Below are 22121 nucleotides of genomic sequence, written 5' to 3' on the forward strand. Positions count from 1 at the left end.
GAAGAAACATTATAGCTATAAGATAAAAAAAGAAAGAATGATAACAACAGTAGCATCCTTCCAAGCAGTTAAGGCAGAGCAATTCACCATTCGCAGATTTTCATTTTTTTATATCTTCTCTCAATCAATTGATTGCTTTGTTCAGAGCAGAAAAAGACGAGACATAATTTACAAAGGACCACCCATTTATTCTCTTATCTGATTCACAAGACACGAGAAGATCAGATGAAAAAAAGATTATATCACTATAAAACTAAAACAGAACGAATGATAACAACAGTAACATCTTCTTCGTGGCGTGTGCTACCTTATAGGAAACAGAGAAGTCCCAAGTATCTGAGAAACCATCTGCGATGTTAGTTGAAAATGAAGAACAAGGACAGAAACGAAGTTAAAGAAAAACTTAAAAACATTTGAAAATCCTTTTGAATCTCATTTAGATATATTTAAAGAGTCAGACCGTGCGCACATAGGATCCAGTCACATCCCTGAAACTGGTTTTTCAACTCACTTGCTTCTTCGTGGCGTGTGTTACCTAATAGCAAACAGAGAAGTCCCAAGTATCTGAGACTGATTTCTCGACTCTCACTTGCCTCTTCGTGGCGTGTCCTACTTTATAGCAAACAGGGAAGTCCAAAATATCAAGCGGTACTAGACCGCTTGTTGACGTTTCTGGTCGGGACTGGATACTCCCCCGGTTAAGGCTAAGCAGGACAATCAGATTGTGATGCCGAAATTTTTTTACCCGAGGGACCACATGCCTGCAAACTCTTTTATGGCATCCAAGGCAGAGCACCAGATAATACTAGATGGGTGGCCAGTCTTCAGCAATACCCAGTCAAGCAAGCCAAAAAAAAAAATATGGCATGTAGTCGTGGGTGGGGGTCTCCTTAGTTTACATGGCTGTTGTCACGCATTACAACGCCCCAGCGAAAGAACGATCTATCCATCACATTTATCTCTTTGAGATCCTTTGTTTATATTGCCAGTTTGTTGGGAGAACGTGGCATCTCATCAACTAGTGAACACACTGCATCTCGAGGACTAGTGGTTAATCAAAGTCAAGCACTTCAATTTCCATACAGTCGCCAACAATTCTTGTGACTGTACCCCAGCAGGCAAGGTCACCCCAGGTGGTGTACTGTATATTGGGGAACAAAGGGAATGGGTGGCCAATGAACCCTGTCGGTTGTTCATAGAGTATTTCTTGGGCTGGGAAGTTCTTACCCTTGGTAAGTAGCTTTTCCCCTATCATTAACACATAATGTAAACATCCTATCTCAAAGATCCCAGGTACATTCGGAAAGCTAAAATCTTCAGGCTAAAAATAATAAACATAGGCTGAGCAAATACTCCAGTCCAAACCCAGTGAGAAAAAAAAAGAGAACAAATCACTCGTTTGATTGCTTTGTTCACTGCAGTACCAGACCAGACATAATTTACAGATGAAGATGAAGAATGAAGATGAAGAAATGATTTTTATCATTGTAACTTAAAAGATTATTTATTTTTTTCTATTATAATTATCGATGAGAGATATGCTTTAAGAAGAAATAAAAGCTCCGCAAATATAAGTTTTGTATCAATAGGGCACCCTTTTAAGGCCTATTGTACAGGCTTGGCATCTTGACGCGCGATGCCACAAATATAATTGAGTTAACTAGTATGCAAGTAAACTTTTCCCCTTGTGTGATTAGCGATTTTCAGATGAAGAAACATTATAACTATAACATTAAAAAAGAAAGAATGATAACAGTAGCATCCTTCCAAGCAGTTAAGGCAGAGCAATTCACCATTCGCAGTTTTTCATTTTTTTATATCTTCTCTCAATCGTTTGATTGCTTTGTTCAGAGCAGAAACAGACGAGACATAATTTACAAAGGATCACCCATTTATTCTCTTATCTGTATCACAAGACACGAGAAGATCAGATGAAAACACGATTTTTCTCATTATAACTTGATAGATTATTTAATATTTTCTATTATAATTATTGATGAAAGAATTGCTTTAAAAGGAAATAAAAGCTCGGCATATATAAGCCTTGTATAAATAGGGCACCCTTTTAAGGCCAATGTACAGGCTTGGCATCTTGAAGCGCGAAGCCACAAATATAATTGAGTTAACTAGTATGCAAGTAAACTTTTGCCCTTGTGTGATTAGCGATTTTCAGATGAAGAAAAATTCTAACTATAACATTAAAAAAGAAAGAATGATAAGAACAGTGACCTCCTTCCAAGCAGTTAAGGCAGAGCAATTCACAATTCGCAGTTTTTCATTTTTTTATATCTTCTCTCAATCGTTTGATTGCTTTGTTCAGAGACTTTCGAAGGTCGTACTTGATCGGTCACGTATTTTTGGGCTCCGTTTTTTCTGCTCAGAAACCTACTTTAGCCGCAGCTACTAATATCAAATTACTTCAGACAGCTTACTAAACTTCTGGTCTGTCTTCTGGATTGGTTTTTGGTCTGTTTCCGTCGTGATTTGCCTTCGAGTTTGGCGGAAACCTCGACTCGATCGTAGCCATTGTGACGGCCGCCATCTTGTTTGTGTGGAACAATGAAATTCGCCTTGTTAGTATTATCCATCTCGTTGCTATTAAGAGGCTTTTACCATCAACATTTTACTTCTACTACTCTGAAGTTGAAGCCTACGTCAATTCAACTACCATCTTCTGCTTCAATTGCGTGCTTTTTTACATCCAAGCAACATACTGGTCCAGTATTTCGTCCATTCCCGGCACCGCTGACCTCATCGTCCTGCTGGCTCTCGATCCTACTAGTGATTAGTTCCAACGGATCCATTCTCAATCCTGGACCTGTGAAATTCCCCTGTGAATGTTGCAGTAAGCCCACTAAGTCAAACCAACTCGCTATCTGCTGCGATGATTGTGATACTTGGTATCATATCAAGTGTCTTCGGATGCCAATGCATATTTATCAGGGACTTAATAACTCTCATACGACCTGGATCTGCTGTAACTGTGGCTTGCCCAACTATTCCTCGTCGCTGTTCAGTCGTTCTCTGGACATCTTCAGTTCCAACTCTTTCAGTTTGCTTGAAAGCACCCCTACAGCCAGCCCTGGACTCGATCCCACTCCATCTCCGATCGCTTCTTCATCTCCTGTGCTTACACCGTCACCAAAGCACAAGCTGCGTTGTATGTCCATCAACTGTAACAGCATATTGGGTGCTGAGAGATCTGCGCTCTTTGCTAGCCTTGTGTCTCATCATAACCCGGACATTATTTTTGGATGTGAATCGAAACTGAATAGAGATGTCCCATCAGCTTCTGCGTTTCCCCAAGGCTTTACTATCTATCGGAAAGAACGCCAGGACTGCGGTGGTGGAGGTACTTTTATCGCTGTAAGATCTCCAATTGTCTCACACCCACTGGATAATATATCAACTGATCCTGAGGACGAGTCGCTTTGGGTCTCCATTCAGACATCTCGGCGGAAATTTGTGCATTTATGCTCCTTTTACAAACCTCCTCTCGCGCCCGCTTCCCGCATCGATCTTTTTCCCAGGCTCTACTGAGGGTGTTTGACAAGCAGAAAAAGTCCCATCCCAACGTCGTGATTGCAGGCGACTTTAACTGTGGGGATATAAACTGGAAGGTCAGCCCTCCTGTTATTACCAACCCGGCCACTGCCTCATTGATGAATAAGTTACTTGACTTTATTGATGACCACGCCCTCACACAGTATGTTTCCGATCCCACTCGCCCTGCCTCACTGAACACACTGGACTTTGTTTGCTCGTCAGTTCCTTCTCTTGTCTCAGACGTCTCTGTTCATCCTGGCATGAGCGACCACGATCTAGTACATTTCTATATCAACACTAACCCACGGCGTGCAACCAGAACCCCCCATAAGGTGTACTTGTTTGACCGGATGAACTTGGAAGGTCTTCAACACGACATGGATTTGCTTAATCAATCCTTCATGGTCTCACCGCTCTCTCGATCTGTTGAGGAAAACTGGTCAATCTTTAAAACGGGTATTAAATCAGCAATCGACGCAAATGTCCCTCATAAAATGACCAAACGCAAACCAGACGTCCCTTGGTTGAACAGGGCACTTAAGCGGCAGACACGCAAGCGCGAACGCCTCCTTCGCAGGGCAAAGCATTCTGGGGACAAGTCACCGTCTTCGCCTGCCTGGTTGGCTTACAGGAAATATCGTAACAAGGTTACCAAGGCACTAAAAGAAGCTCATAATCACCACCTGAACGAAGTTGTGGGCGGCAGCCTAGTTTCAAATCCAAAGAAATTTTGGAACTACGTTAAGAGCCGTCGATCAGAAGTATCAGACATCCCTTCACTAAGGTCTAACGATGGTGTCTCCATATCCCCGCGCGACAAAGCTCAGGTTCTCAACAAGCAGTTCCAAAGTGTGTTCACTGTGGACGACGGAGTTCTCCCTGGACTTGGCCCAAGCCCGTTTCCGCATATTAGTGATATCATTTTCACCCCTACTGGCATTAAAAAACAACTAGACAATATGCAGACATGCAAGGCCTCAGGCCCTGATGAACTTCCAGCACGCATTCTACACGACTTGTCAAACTACCTAGCCAACATGTTATGCATCATCTTCCAACAGAGTTACGATAAGGGGACGCTCCCTCTAGACTGGTCTACCGCCAAAGTAGTCCCAGTCCACAAGAAGGATAACCGTGACAACCCCGGCAATTACCGCCCTATCTCTCTTACGTGCCTCTCCTGTAAAGTCATGGAACACATTGTGCTAAGCCATTTAAACAAACATCTATCTGCTTTTAATATCCTGTCAGACCTGCAACATGGCTTCCGCAGCGGTTTCTCCTGTGAGACTCAATTGATTCTTGCTACACATGACTGGGCCAGCACACTTAATTCTCATGGCCAGGTAGATGCCATTATGCTCGACTTTAGCAAGGCCTTCGACAAGGTGTCCCACACAAAGCTATCCCATAAACTACATCACTGTGGCATACGTGGAAAGACTCTTGGTTGGATTGAAGCCTTTCTAAACAACCGAAATCAGTTCGTAGTAGTTGACGGGTCCCATTCCAGTCAGGTTCCTGTGACATCAGGTGTCCCCCAGGGGACCGTGCTTGGCCCAACCCTCTTTCTTGTGTTCATTAACGACATTGTTGACCAATGCAGCTCGGTAACTCGCCTATTTGCAGATGACACAGTGGTCTACAGGACCATTCGATCTCCAGCCGACCATGTGTCCCTCCAACACGATCTCTGCAACCTTGAAGCCTGGGCTCGGACTTGGCAGATGGAGTTTAATGCCTCTAAATGCCAATTACTGCCGATCACCTTGAAGAGAAATAGCAGCTTGTTCAACTACTCGCTAGGCTCCCAGCTCCTGAATTCTACAGACGAGCATGACTATCTAGGGATCCGCGTTGCACACGATCTCCGCTGGAGTAGGCATTGTTGTAAAGTCTCTTTGAAAGCCAACAAGACTCTTGGATTATTACGACGTACCCTTAAACCCTGTTCTCAGAGTGTAAAGGAACGTGCGTACTTTTCAATGATAAGACCGGTCATGGAATATGCTTCTCCAGTATGGAACCCCTTCACGGATAGAGACATCAACAAATTAGAGCAAGTGCAGAAAAATGCGGCGCGTTTCGTTACTGGTACCTACGACCCCAGGGCAAGCTCATCTGACCTTGTTAAATCCCTGAATTGGGACTCGCTTGAAGTGCGACGTCAGCTCGCCCAACTATGCCTCTTCTATAAAATCCGCAACAATTTAGTGAACATTGCTCTACCTCAACAATTTCAGCCAAACCTTCGACCGTCCAGAACAAACTCCTCTAAATATAACCAGATTCAGTCCAATGTACTTTCCCACTCATACTCTTTTTTTCCTAGAACTATCAGGACTTGGAACTTGCTTCCCTCCGAGGTTGTCGAGTCCTCGTCGATTGACTCCTTTAAATCAAGTGCACTGCCAGTCTTAAGATCCTTACGGATCCCTGGCCACCTTCGCCGCCTATAATACCTTGGCGCCCCCTAGAAATAAGCGCAAGCTTTAATAGGGTCTAACATTTAAGCATTTAAGAGCAGAAACAGAAGAGACATAATTTACAAAGGATCACCCATTTATTGCCTCTTATCTGATTCACAAGACACGAGAAGGTCAGATGAAAAAAAGATTATATAACTATAAAATTAAAACAGAACGAATGATAACAGTACCATCTTCTTCGTGGCGTGTGCTACCTTATAGGAAACAGAGAAGTCCCAAGTATCTGAGAAACCACCTGCGATGTTAGTTGAAGATAAAGAACAAGGACGGAAACGAAGTTAAAGAAAAACTTAAAAACATTTGAAAATCCTTTTGAATCTCATTTAGATATATTTAAAGAGTCAGACCGTGCGCACATAGGATCCAGTCACATCCCTGAAACTGGTTTTTCAACTCACTTGCTTCTTCGTGGCGTGTGTTACCTAATAGCAAACAGAGAAGTCCCAAGTATCTGAGACTGATTTCTCGACTCTCACATGCCTCTTCGTGGCGTGTCCTACTTGATAGCAAACAGGAAAGTCCAAAATATCAAGCGGTACTAGACCGCTTGTTGACGTTTCTGGTCGGGACTGGATACTCCCCCGGTTAAGGCTAAGCAGGACAATCAGATTGTGATGCCGAAATTTTTTGACCCGAGGGACCACATGCCTGCAAACTCTTTTATGGCATCCAAGGCAGAGCACCAGATAATACTAGATGGGTGGCCAGTCTTCAGCAATACCCAGTCAAGCAAGCCAAAAAAAAATATGGCATGTAGTCGTGGGTGGGGGTCTCCTTAGTTTACATGGCTGTTGTCACGCATTACAACGCCCCAGCGAAAGAACGATCTATCCATCACATTTATCTCTTTGAGATCCTTTGTTTATATTGCCAGTTTGTTGGGAGAACGTGGCATCTCATCAACTAGTGAACACACTGCATCTTGAGGACTAGTGGTTAATCAAAGTCAAGCACTTCAATTTCCCATACAGTCGCCAACAATTCTTGTGACTGTACCCCAGCAGGCAAGGTCACCCCAGGTGGTGTACTGTATATTGGGGAACAAGGAGAATGGGCGGCCCATGAACCCTGTCGGTTGTTCATAGAGTATTTCTTGGGCTGGGAAGTTCTTACCCTTGGTAAGTAGCTTTTCCCCTATCATTAACACATAATCTAAACATCCTATCTCAAAGATCCCAGGTACATTCGGAAAGCTAAAATCTTCAGGCTAAAAATAATAAACATAGGATGAGCAAATACTCCAGTCCAAACCCAGTGAGAAAAAAAAGAGAACAAATCAATCGTTTGATTGCTTTGTTCACTGCAGTACCAGACCAGACATAATTTACAGATGAAGATGAAGAATGAAGATGAAGAAATGATTTTTATCATTGTAACTTAATAGATTATTTATTTTTTTCTTTTATAATTATCGATGAGAGATATGCTTTAAGAAGAAATAAAAGCTCGGCAAATATAAGTTTTGTATCAATAGGGCACCCTTTTAAGGCCTATTGTACAGGCTTGGCATCTTGACGCGCGATGCCACAAATATAATTGAGTTAACTAGTATGCAAGTAAACTTTTGCCCTTGTGTGATTAGCGATTTTCAGATGAAGAAACATTATAGCTATAAGATAAAAAAAGAAAGAATGATAACAACAGTAGCATCCTTCCAAGCAGTTAAGGCAGAGCAATTCACCATTCGCAGATTTTCATTTTTTTTATATCTTCTCTCAATCAATTGATTGCTTTGTTCAGAGCAGAAAAAGACGAGACATAATTTACGAAGGATCACCCATTTATTCTCTTATCTGATTCACAAGACACGAGAAGATCAGATGAAAAAAAGATTATATCACTATAAAACTAAAACAGAACGAATGATAACAACAGTAACATCTTCTTCGTGGCGTGTGCTACCTTATAGGAAACAGAGAAGTCCCAAGTATCTGAGAAACCATCTGCGATGTTAGTTGAAAATGAAGAACAAGGACTATAACGAAGTTAAAGAAAAACTTAAAAACATTTGAAAATCTTTTTGAATCTCAATTAGAAATATTTAAAGAATCAGACCGTGCGCACATAGGACCCAGTCCCACCCCTGAAACTGATTTTTCAACTCACTTGCTTCTTCGTGGCGTGTGCTACCTAATAGCAAACAGAGAAGTCCCAAGTATCTGAGACTGATTTCTCGACTCTCACTTGCCTCTTCGTGGCGTGTCCTACTTTATAGCAAACAGAGAAGTCCAAAATATCAAGCGGTACTAGACCGCTTGTTGACGTTTCTGGTCGGGACTGGATACTCCCCCGGTTAAGGCTAAGCAGGACAATCAGATTGTGATGCCGAAATTTTTTGACCCGAGGGACCACATGCCTGCAAACTCTTTTATGGCATCCAAGGCAGAGCACTAGATAATACTAGATGGGTGGCCAGTCTTCAGCAATACCCAGTCAAGCAAGCCAAAAAAAGAAAATATTGCATGTAGTCGTGGGTGGGGGTCTCCTTAGTTTACATGGCTGTTGTCACGCATTACAACGCCCCAGCGAAAGAACGATCTATCCATCAAGTTTATCTCTTTGAGATCCTTTGTTTATATTGCCAGTTTGTTGGGAGAACGTGGCATCTCGTCAACTAGTGTACACACTGCATCTTGAGGACTAGTGGTTAATCAAAGTCAAGCACTTCAATTTCCCATACAGTCGCCAACAATTCTTGTGACTGTACCCCAGCAGGCAAGGTCACCCCAGGTGGTGTACTGTATATTGGGGAACAAAGGGAATGGGTGGCCAATGAACCCTGTCGGTTGTTCATAGAGTATTTCTTGGGCTGGGAAGTTCTTACCCTTGGTAAGTAGCTTTTCCCCTATCATTAACACATAATCTAAACATCCTATCTCAAAGATCCCAGGTACATTCGGAAAGCTAAAATCTTCAGGCTAAAAATAATAAACATAGGCTGAGCAAATACTCCAGTCCAAACCCAGTGAGAAAAAAAAAAGAGAACAAATCACTCGTTTGATTGCTTTGTTCACTGCAGTACCAGACCAGACATAATTTACAGATGAAGATGAAGAATGAAGATGAAGAAATGATTTTTATCATTGTAACTTAATAGATTATTTTTTTTTCTATTATAATTATCGATGAGAGATATGCTTTAAGAAGAAATAAAAGCTCCGCAAATATAAGTTTTGTATCAATAGGGCACCCTTTTAAGGCCTATTGTACAGGCTTGGCATCTTGACGCGCGATGCCACAAATATAATTGAGTTAACTAGTATGCAAGTAAACTTTTCCCCTTGTGTGATTAGCGATTTTCAGATGAAGAAACATTATAACTATAACATTAAAAAAGAAAGAATGATAACAGTAGCATCCTTCCAAGCAGTTAAGGCAGAGCAATTCACCATTCGCAGTTTTTCATTTTTTCATTTTTCGGCCCCTGAACCCTGTCGGTTGTTCATAGAGTATTTCTTGGGCTGGGAAGTTCTTACCCTTGGTAAGTAGCTTTTCCCCTATCATTAACACATAATCTAAACATCCTATCTCAAAGATCCCAGGTACCTTCGGAAAGCTAAAATCTTCAGGCTAAAAATAATAAACATAGGCTGAGCAAATACTCCAGTCCAAACCCAGTGAGAACAAAAAGAGAACAAATCAATCGTTTGATTGCTTTGTTCACTGCAGTACCAGACCAGACATAATTTACAGATGAAGATGAAGAATGAAGATGAAGAAATGATTTTTATCATTGTAACTTAATAGATTATTTATTTTTTTCTATTATTATTATCGATGAGAGATATGCTTTAAGAAGAAATAAAAGCTCGGCAAATATAAGTTTTGCATCAATAGGGCACCCTTTTAAGGCCTATTGTACAGGCTTGGCATCTTGACGCGCGATGCCACAAATATAATTGAGTTAACTAGTATGCAAGTAAACTTTTGCCCTTAAGTGATTAGCGATGTTCAGATGAAGAAACATTATAGCTATAAGATAAAAAAAGAAAGAATGATAACAACAGTAGCATCCTTCCAAGCAGTTAAGGCAGAGCAATTCACCATTCGCAGATTTTCATTTTTTTTATATCTTCTCTCAATTAATTGATTGCTTTGTTCAGAGCAGAAAAAGACGAGACATAATTTACGAAGGATCACCCATTTATTCTCTTATCTGATTCACAAGACACGAGAAGATCAGATGAAAAAAGATTATATCACTATAAAACTAAAACAGAACGAATGATAACAACAGTAACATCTTCTTCGTGGCGTGTGCTACCTTATAGGAAACAGAGAAGTCCCAAGTATCTGAGAAACCATCTGCGATGTTAGTTGAAAATGAAGAACAAGGACAGAAACGAAGTTAAAGAAAAACTTAAAAACATTTGAAAATCTTTTTGAATCTCAATTAGAAATATTTAAAGAATCAGACCGTGCGCACATAGGACCCAGTCCCACCCCTGAAACTGATTTTTCAACTCACTTGCTTCTTCGTGGCGTGTGCTACCTAATAGCAAACAGAGAAGTCCCAAGTATCTGAGACTGATTTCTCGACTCTCACTTGCCTCTTCGTGGCGTGTCCTACTTTATAGCAAACAGAGAAGTCCAAAATATCAAGCGGTACTAGACCGCTTGTTGACGTTTCTGGTCGGGACTGGATACTCCCCCGGTTAAGGCTAAGCAGGACAATCAGATTGTGATGCCGAAATTTTTTGACCCGAGGGACCACATGCCTGCAAACTCTTTTATGGCATCCAAGGCAGAGCACCAAATAATACTAGATGGGTGGCCAGTCTTCAGCAATACCCAGTCAAGCAAGCCAAAAAAAGAAAATATTGCATGTAGTCGTGGGTGGGGGTCTCCTTAGTTTACATGGCTGTTGTCACGCATTACAACGCCCCAGCGAAAGAACGATCTATCCATCAAGTTTATCTCTTTGAGATCCTTTGTTTATATTGCCAGTTTGTTGGGAGAACGTGGCATCTCGTCAACTAGTGTACATACTGCATCTTGAGGACTAGTGGTTAATCAAAGTCAAGCACTTCAATTTCCCATACAGTCGCCAACAATTCTTGTGACTGTACCCCAGCAGGCAAGGTCACCCCAGGTGGTGTACTGTATATTGGGGAACAAAGGGAATGGGTGGCCAATGAACCCTGTCGGTTGTTCATAGAGTATTTCTTGGGCTGGGAAGTTCTTACCCTTGGTAAGTAGCTTTTCCCCTATCATTAACACATAATCTAAACATCCTATCTCAAAGATCCCAAGTACATTCGGAAAGCTAAAATCTTCAGGCTAAAAATAATAAACATAGGCTGAGCAAATACTCCAGTCCAAACCCAGTGAGAAAAAAAAAAGAGAACAAATCACTCGTTTGATTGCTTTGTTCACTGCAGTACCAGACCAGACATAATTTACAGATGAAGACGAAGAATGAAGATGAAGAAATGATTTTTATCATTGTAACTTAATAGATTATTTTTTTTTCTATTATAATTATCGATGAGAGATATGCTTTAAGAAGAAATAAAAGCTCCGCAAATATAAGTTTTGTATCAATAGGGCACCCTTTTAAGGCCTATTGTACAGGCTTGGCATCTTGACGCGCGATGCCACAAATATAATTGAGTTAACTAGTATGCAAGTAAACTTTTCCCCTTGTGTGATTAGCGATTTTCAGATGAAGAAACATTATAACTATAACATTAAAAAAGAAAGAATGATAACAGTAGCATCCTTCCAAGCAGTTAAGGCAGAGCAATTCACCATTCGCAGTTTTTCATTTTTTCATTTTTCGGCCCCTGAACCCTGTCGGTTGTTCATAGAGTATTTCTTGGGCTGGGAAGTTCTTACCCTTGGTAAGTAGCTTTTCCCCTATCATTAACACATAATCTAAACATCCTATCTCAAAGATCCCAGGTACCTTCGGAAAGCTAAAATCTTCAGGCTAAAAATAATAAACATAGGCTGAGCAAATACTCCAGTCCAAACCCAGTGAGAACAAAAAGAGAACAAATCAATCGTTTGATTGCTTTGTTCACTGCAGTACCAGACCAGACATAATTTACAGATGAAGATGAAGAATGAAGATGAAGAAATGATTTTTATCATTGTAACTTAATAGATTATTTATTTTTTTCTATTATTATTATCGATGAGAGATATGCTTTAAGAAGAAATAAAAGCTCGGCAAATATAAGTTTTGTATCAATAGGGCACCCTTTTAAGGCCTATTGTACAGGCTTGGCATCTTGACGCGCGATGCCACAAATATAATTGAGTTAACTAGTATGCAAGTAAACTTTTGCCCTTGTGTGATTAGCGATTTTCAGATGAAGAAACATTATAGCTATAAGATAAAAAAAAGAAAGAATGATAACAACAGTAGCATCCTTCCAAGCAGTTAAGGCAGAGCAATTCACCATTCGCAGATTTTCATTTTTTTTATATCTTCTCTCAATTAATTGATTGCTTTGTTCAGAGCAGAAAAAGACGAGACATAATTTACGAAGGATCACCCATTTATTCTCTTATCTGATTCACAAGACACGAGAAGATCAGATGAAAAAAAGATTATATCACTATAAAACTAAAACAGAACGAATGATAACAACAGTAACATCTTCTTCGTGGCGTGTGCTACCTTATAGGAAACAGAGAAGTCCCAAGTATCTGAGAAACCATCTGCGATGTTAGTTGAAAATGAAGAACAAGGACAGAAACGAAGTTAAAGAAAAACTTAATAACATTTGAAAATCTTTTTGAATCTCAATTAGAAATATTTAAAGAATCAGACCGTGCGCACATAGGACCCAGTCCCACCCCTGAAACTGATTTTTCAACTCACTTGCTTCTTCGTGGCGTGTGCTACCTAATAGCAAACAGAGAAGTCCCAAGTATCTGAGACTGATTTCTCGACTCTCACTTGCCTCTTCGTGGCGTGTCCTACTTTATAGCAAACAGAGAAGTCCAAAATATCAAGCGGTACTAGACCGCTTGTTGACGTTTCTGGTCGGGACTGGATACTCCCCCGGTTAAGGCTAAGCAGGACAATCAGATTGTGATGCCGAAATTTTTTGACCCGAGGGACCACATGCCTGCAAACTCTTTTATGGCATCCAAGGCAGAGCACCAAATAATACTAGATGGGTGGCCAGTCTTCAGCAATACCCAGTCAAGCAAGCCAAAAAAAGAAAATATTGCATGTAGTCGTGGGTGGGGGTCTCCTTAGTTTACATGGCTGTTGTCACGCATTACAACGCCCCAGCGAAAGAACGATCTATCCATCAAGTTTATCTCTTTGAGATCCTTTGTTTATATTGCCAGTTTGTTGGGAGAACGTGGCATCTCGTCAACTAGTGTACATACTGCATCTTGAGGACTAGTGGTTAATCAAAGTCAAGCACTTCAATTTCCCATACAGTCGCCAACAATTCTTGTGACTGTACCCCAGCAGGCAAGGTCACCCCAGGTGGTGTACTGTATATTGGGGAACAAAGGGAATGGGTGGCCAATGAACCCTGTCGGTTGTTCATAGAGTATTTCTTGGGCTGGGAAGTTCTTACCCTTGGTAAGTAGCTTTTCCCCTATCATTAACACATAATCTAAACATCCTATCTCAAAGATCCCAAGTACATTCGGAAAGCTAAAATCTTCAGGCTAAAAATAATAAACATAGGCTGAGCAAATACTCCAGTCCAAACCCAGTGAGAAAAAAAAAGAGAACAAATCACTCGTTTGATTGCTTTGTTCACTGCAGTACCAGACCAGACATAATTTACAGATGAAGATGAAGAATGAAGATGAAGAAATGATTTTTATCATTGTAACTTAATAGATTATTTTTTTTCTATTATAATTATCGATGAGAGATATGCTTTAAGAAGAAATAAAAGCTCCGCAAATATAAGTTTTGTATCAATAGGGCACCCTTTTAAGGCCTATTGTACAGGCTTGGCATCTTGACGCGCGATGCCACAAATATCATTGAGTTAACTAGTATGCAAGTAAACTTTTCCCCTTGTGTGATTAGCGATTTTCAGATGAAGAAACATTATAACTATAACATTAAAAAAGAAAGAATGATAACAGTAGCATCCTTCCAAGCAGTTAAGGCAGAGCAATTCACCATTCGCAGTTTTTCATTTTTTCATTTTTCGGCCCCTGAACCCTGTCGGTTGTTCATAGAGTATTTCTTGGGCTGGGAAGTTCTTACCCTTGGTAAGTAGCTTTTCCCCTATCATTAACACATAATCTAAACATCCTATCTCAAAGATCCCAGGTACCTTCGGAAAGCTAAAATCTTCAGGCTAAAAATAATAAACATAGGCTGAGCAAATACTCCAGTCCAAACCCAGTGAGAAAAAAAAAGAGAACAAATCACTCGTTTGATTGCTTTGCTCACTGCAGTACCAGACCAGACATAATTTACAGATGAAGATGAAGAATGAAGATGAAGAAATGATTTTTATCATTGTAACTTAATAGATTATTTTTTTTCTATTATAATTATCGATGAGAGATATGCTTTAAGAAGAAATAAAAGCTCCGCAAATATAAGTTTTGTATCAATAGGGCACCCTTTTAAGGCCTATTGTACAGGCTTGGCATCTTGACGCGCGATGCCACAAATATAATTGAGTTAACTAGTATGCAAGTAAACTTTTCCCCTTGTGTGATTAGCGATTTTCAGATGAAGAAACATTATAACTATAACATTAAAAAAGAAAGAATGATAACAGTAGCATCCTTCCAAGCAGTTAAGGCAGAGCAATTCACCATTCGCAGTTTTTCATTTTTTTATATCTTCTCTCAATCGTTTGATTGCTTTGTTCAGAGCAGAAACAGACGAGACATAATTTACAAAGGATCACCCATTTATTCTCTTATCTGTATCACAAGACACGAGAAGATCAGATGAAAACACGATTTTTCTCATTATAACTTGATAGATTATTTAATATTTTCTATTATAATTATTGATGAAAGAATTGCTTTAAAAGGAAATAAAAGCTCGGCATATATAAGCCTTGTATAAATAGGGCACCCTTTTAAGGCCAATGTACAGGCTTGGCATCTTGAAGCGCGAAGCCACAAATATAATTGAGTTAACGAGTATGCAAGTAAACTTTTGCCCTTGTGTGATTAGCGATTTTCAGATGAAGAAAAATTCTAACTATAACATTAAAAAAGAAAGAATGATAAGAACAGTGACCTCCTTCCAAGCAGTTAAGGCAGAGCAATTCACAATTCGCAGTTTTTCATTTTTTTATATCTTCTCTCAATCGTTTGATTGCTTTGTTCAGAGCAGAAACAGACGAGACATAATTTACAAAGGATCACCCATTTATTGTCTCTTATCTGATTCACAAGACACGAGAAGGTCAGATGAAAAAAAGATTATATAACTATAAAATTAAAACAGAACGAATGATAACAGTACCATCTTCTTCGTGGCGTGTGCTACCTTATAGGAAACAGAGAAGTCCCAAGTATCTGAGAAACCACCTGCGATGTTAGTTGAAGATAAAGAACAAGGACGGAAACGAAGTTAAAGAAAAACTTAAAAACATTTGAAAATCCTTTTGAATCTCATTTAGATATATTTAAAGAGTCAGACCGTGCGCACATAGGATCCAGTCACATCCCTGAAACTGGTTTTTCAACTCACTTGCTTCTTCGTGGCGTGTGTTACCTAATAGCAAACAGAGAAGTCCCAAGTATCTGAGACTTATTTCTCGACTCTCACATGCCTCTTCGTGGCGTGTCCTACTTTATAGCAAACAGGGAAGTCCAAAATATCAAGCGGTACTAGACCGCTTGTTGACGTTTCTGGTCGGGACTGGATACTCCCCCGGTTAAGGCTAAGCAGGACAATCAGATTGTGATGCCGAAATTTTTTGACCCGAGGGACCACATGCCTGCAAACTCTTTTATGGCATCCAAGGCAGAGCACCAGATAATACTAGATGGGTGGCCAGTCTTCAGCAATACCCAATCAAGCAAGCCAAAAAAAAATATGGCATGTAGTCGTGGGTGGGGGTCTCCTTAGTTTACATGGCTGTTGTCACGCATTACAACGCCCCAGCGAAAGAACGATCTATCCATCACATTTATCTCTTTGAGATCCTTTGTTTATATTGCCAGTTTGTTGGGAGAACGTGGCATCTCATCAACTAGTGAACACACTGCATCTTGAGGACTAGTGGTTAATCAAAGTCAAGCACTTCAATTTCCCATACAGTCGCCAACAATTCTTGTGACTGTACCCCAGCAGGCAAGGTCACCCCAGGTGGTGTACTGTATATTGGGGAACAAGGAGAATGGGCGGCCCCTGAACCCTGTCGGTTGTTCATAGAGTATTTCTTGGGCTGGGAAGTTCTTACCCTTGGTAAGTAGCTTTTCCCCTATCATTAACACATAATCTAAACATCCTATCTCAAAGATCCCAGGTACATTCGGAAAGCTAAAATCTTCAGGCTAAAAATAATAAACATAGGCTGAGCAAATACTCCAGTCCAAACCCAGTGAGAAAAAAAAAAAGAGAACAAATCACTCGTTTGATTGCTTTGTTCACTGCAGTACCAGACCAGACATAATTTACAGATGAAGATGAAGAATGAAGATGAAGAAATGATTTTTATCATTGTAACTTAATAGATTATTTATTTTTTTCTATTATAATTATCGATGAGAGATATGCTTTAAGAAGAAATAAAAGCTCGGCAAATATAAGTTTTGTATCAATAGGGCACCCTTTTAAGGCCTATTGTACAGGCTTGGCATCTTGACGCGCGATGCCACAAATATAATTGAGTTAACTAGTATGCAAGTAAACTTTTGCCCTTGTGTGATTAGCGATTTTCAGATGAAGAAACATTATAGCTATAAGATAAAAAAAGAAAGAATGATAACAACAGTGACCTCCTTCCAAGCAGTTAAGGCAGAGCAATTCACCATTCGCAGATTTTCATTTTTTTATATCTTCTCTCAATCAATTGATTGCTTTGTTCAGAGCAGAAAAAGACGAGACATAATTTACAAAGGACCACCCATTTATTCTCTTATCTGATTCACAGGACACGAGAAGATCAGATGAAAAAAAGATTATATCACTATAAAACTAAAACAGAACGAATGATAACAACAGTAACATCTTCTTCGTGGCGTGTGCTACCTTATAGGAAACAGAGAAGTCCCAAGTATCTGAGAAACCATCTGCGATGTTAGTTGAAAATGAAGAACAAGGACTATAACGAAGTTAAAGAAAAACTTAAAAACATTTGAAAATCTTTTTGAATCTCAATTAGAAATATTTAAAGAATCAGACCGTGCGCACATAGGACCCAGTCCCACCCCTGAAACTGATTTTTCAACTCACTTGCTTCTACGTGGCGTGTGCTACCTAATAGCAAACAGAGAAGTCCCAAGTATCTGAGACTGATTTCTCGACTCTCACTTGCCTCTTCGTGGCGTGTCCTACTTGATAGCAAACAGAGAAGTCCAAAATATCAAGCGGTACTAGACCGCTTGTTGACGTTTCTGGTCGGGACTGGATACTCCCCCGGTTAAGGCTAAGCAGGACAATCAGATTGTGATGCCGAAATTTTTTGACCCGAGGGACCACATGCCTGCAAACTCTTTTATGGCATCCAAGGCAGAGCACTAGATAATACTAGATGGGTGGCCAGTCTTCAGCAATACCCAGTCAAGCAAGCCAAAAAAAGAAAATATTGCATGTAGTCGTGGGTGGGGGTCTCCTTAGTTTACATGGCTGTTGTCACGCATTACAACGCCCCAGCGAAAGAACGATCTATCCATCAAGTTTATCTCTTTGAGATCCTTTGTTTATATTGCCAGTTTGTTGGGAGAACGTGGCATCTCGTCAACTAGTGTACACACTGCATCTTGAGGACTAGTGGTTAATCAAAGTCAAGCACTTCAATTTCCCATACAGTCGCCAACAATTCTTGTGACTGTACCCCAGCAGGCAAGGTCACCCCAGGTGGTGTACTGTATATTGGGGAACAAAGGGAATGGGTGGCCAATGAACCCTGTCGGTTGTTCATAGAGTATTTCTTGGGCTGGGAAGTTCTTACCCTTGGTAAGTAGCTTTTCCCCTATCATTAACACATAATCTAAACATCCTATCTCAAAGATCCCAGGTACATTCGGAAAGCTAAAATCTTCAGGCTAAAAATAATAAACATAGGCTAAGCAAATACTCCAGTCCAAACCCAGTGAGAAAAAAAAAGAGAACAAATCACTCGTTTGATTGCTTTGTTCACTGCAGTACCAGACCAGACATAATTTACAGATGAAGATGAAGAATGAAGATGAAGAAATGATTTTTATCATTGTAACTTAATAGATTATTTTTTTTTCTATTATAATTATCGATGAGAGATATGCTTTAAGAAGAAATAAAAGCTCCGCAAATATAAGTTTTGTATCAATAGGGCACCCTTTTAAGGCCTATTGTACAGGCTTGGCATCTTGACGCGCGATGCCACAAATATAATTGAGTTAACTAGTATGCAAGTAAACTTTTCCCCTTGTGTGATTAGCGATTTTCAGATGAAGAAACATTATAACTATAACATTAAAAAAGAAAGAATGATAACAGTAGCATCCTTCCAAGCAGTTAAGGCAGAGCAATTCACCATTCGCAGTTTTTCATTTTTTCATTTTTCGGCCCCTGAACCCTGTCGGTTGTTCATAGAGTATTTCTTGGGCTGGGAAGTTCTCACCCTTGGTAAGTAGCTTTTCCCCTATCATTAACACATAATCTAAACATCCTATCTCAAAGATCCCAGGTACCTTCGGAAAGCTAAAATCTTCAGGCTAAAAATAAAACACATAGGCTGAGCAAATACTCCAGTCCAAACCCAGTGAGAACAAAAAGAGAACAAATCAATCGTTTGATTGCTTTGTTCACTGCAGTACCAGACCAGACATAATTTACAGATGAAGATGAAGAATGAAGATGAAGAAATGATTTTTATCATTGTAACTTAATAGATTATTTATTTTTTTCTATTATTATTATCGATGAGAGATATGCTTTAAGAAGAAATAAAAGCTCGGCAAATATAAGTTTTGCATCAATAGGGCACCCTTTTAAGGCCTATTGTACAGGCTTGGCATCTTGACGCGCGATGCCACAAATATAATTGAGTTAACTAGTATGCAAGTAAACTTTTGCCCTTGTGTGATTAGCGATTTTCAGATGAAGAAACATTATAGCTATAAGATAAAAAAAGAAAGAATGATAACAACAGTAGCATCCTTCCAAGCAGTTAAGGCAGAGCAATTCACCATTCGCAGATTTTCATTTTTTTTATATCTTCTCTCAATTAATTGATTGCTTTGTTCAGAGCAGAAAAAGACGAGACATAATTTACGAAGGATCACCCATTTATTCTCTTATCTGATTCACAAGACACGAGAAGATCAGATTAAAAAAAGATTATATCACTATAAAACTAAAACAGAACGAATGATAACAACAGTAACATCTTCTTCGTGGCGTGTGCTACCTTATAGGAAACAGAGAAGTCCCAAGTATCTGAGAAACCATCTGCGATGTTAGTTGAAAATGAAGAACAAGGACAGAAACGAAGTTAAAGAAAAACTTAAAAACATTTGAAAATCTTTTTGAATCTCAATTAGAAATATTTAAAGAATCAGACCGTGCGCACATAGGACCCAGTCCCACCCCTGAAACTGATTTTTCAACTCACTTGCTTCTTCGTGGCGTGTGCTACCTAATAGCAAACAGAGAAGTCCCAAGTATCTGAGACTGATTTCTCGACTCTCACTTGCCTCTTCGTGGCGTGTCCTACTTGATAGCAAACAGAGAAGTCCAAAATATCAAGCGGTACTAGACCGCTTGTTGACGTTTCTGGTCGGGACTGGATACTCCCCCGGTTAAGGCTAAGCAGGACAATCAGATTGTGATGCCGAAATTTTTTGACCCGAGGGACCACATGCCTGCAAACTCTTTTATGGCATCCAAGGCAGAGCACCAAATAATACTAGATGGGTGGCCAGTCTTCAGCAATACCCAGTCAAGCAAGCCAAAAAAAGAAAATATTGCATGTAGTCGTGGGTGGGGGTCTCCTTAGTTTACATGGCTGTTGTCACGCATTACAACGCCCCAGCGAAAGAACGATCTATCCATCAAGTTTATCTCTTTGAGATCCTTTGTTTATATTGCCAGTTTGTTGGGAGAACGTGGCATCTCGTCAACTAGTGTACATACTGCATCTTGAGGACTAGTGGTTAATCAAAGTCAAGCACTTCAATTTCCCATACAGTCGCCAACAATTCTTGTGACTGTACCCCAGCAGGCAAGGTCACCCCAGGTGGTGTACTGTATATTGGGGAACAAAGGGAATGGGTGGCCAATGAACCCTGTCGGTTGTTCATAGAGTATTTCTTGGGCTGGGAAGTTCTTACCCTTGGTAAGTAGCTTTTCCCCTATCATTAACACATAATCTAAACATCCTATCTCAAAGATCCCAAGTACATTCGGAAAGCTAAAATCTTCAGGCTAAAAATAATAAACATAGGCTGAGCAAATACTCCAGTCCAAACCCAGTGAGAAAAAAAAAAGAGAACAAATCACTCGTTTGATTGCTTTGTTCACTGCAGTACCAGACCAGACATAATTTACAGATGAAGACGAAGAATGAAGATGAAGAAATGATTTTTATCATTGTAACTTAATAGATTATTTTTTTTTCTATTATAATTATCGATGAGACATATGCTTTAAGAAGAAATAAAAGCTCCGCAAATATAAGTTTTGTATCAATAGGGCACCCTTTTAAGGCCTATTGTACAGGCTTGGCATCTTGACGCGCGATGCCACAAATATAATTGAGTTAACTAGTATGCAAGTAAACTTTTCCCCTTGTGTGATTAGCGATTTTCAGATGAAGAAACATTATAACTATAACATTAAAAAAGAAAGAATGATAACAGTAGCATCCTTCCAAGCAGTTAAGGCAGAGCAATTCACCATTCGCAGTTTTTCATTTTTTCATTTTTCGGCCCCTGAACCCTGTCGGTTGTTCATAGAGTATTTCTTGGGCTGGGAAGTTCTTACCCTTGGTAAGTAGCTTTTCCCCTATCATTAACACATAATCTAAACATCCTATCTCAAAGATCCCAGGTACCTTCGGAAAGCTAAAATCTTCAGGCTAAAAATAATAAACATAGGCTGAGCAAATACTCCAGTCCAAACCCAGTGAGAACAAAAAGAGAACAAATCAATCGTTTGATTGCTTTGTTCATTGCAGTACCAGACCAGACATAATTTACAGATGAAGATGAAGAATGAAGATGAAGAAATGATTTTTATCATTGTAACTTAATAGATTATTTATTTTTTTCTATTATTATTATCGATGAGAGATATGCTTTAAGAAGAAATAAAAGCTCGGCAAATATAAGTTTTGTATCAATAGGGCACCCTTTTAAGGCCTATTGTACAGGCTTGGCATCTTGACGCGCGATGCCACAAATATAATTGAGTTAACTAGTATGCAAGTAAACTTTTGCCCTTGTGTGATTAGCGATTTTCAGATGAAGAAACATTATAGCTATAAGATAAAAAAAAGAAAGAATGATAACAACAGTAGCATCCTTCCAAGCAGTTAAGGCAGAGCAATTCACCATTCGCAGATTTTCATTTTTTTTATATCTTCTCTCAATTAATTGATTGCTTTGTTCAGAGCAGAAAAAGACGAGACATAATTTACGAAGGATCACCCATTTATTCTCTTATCTGATTCACAAGACACGAGAAGATCAGATGAAAAAAAGATTATATCACTATAAAACTAAAACAGAACGAATGATAACAACAGTAACATCTTCTTCGTGGCGTGTGCTACCTTATAGGAAACAGAGAAGTCCCAAGTATCTGAGAAACCATCTGCGATGTTAGTTGAAAATGAAGAACAAGGACAGAAACGAAGTTAAAGAAAAACTTAAAAACATTTGAAAATCTTTTTGAATCTCAATTAGAAATATTTAAAGAATCAGACCGTGCGCACATAGGACCCAGTCCCACCCCTGAAACTGATTTTTCAA

Source organism: Nematostella vectensis, chromosome 10 (genome assembly GCF_932526225.1).
Source record: "Nematostella vectensis chromosome 10, jaNemVect1.1, whole genome shotgun sequence".
NCBI classification, from domain to species: Eukaryota; Metazoa; Cnidaria; class Anthozoa; order Actiniaria; family Edwardsiidae; genus Nematostella; species Nematostella vectensis.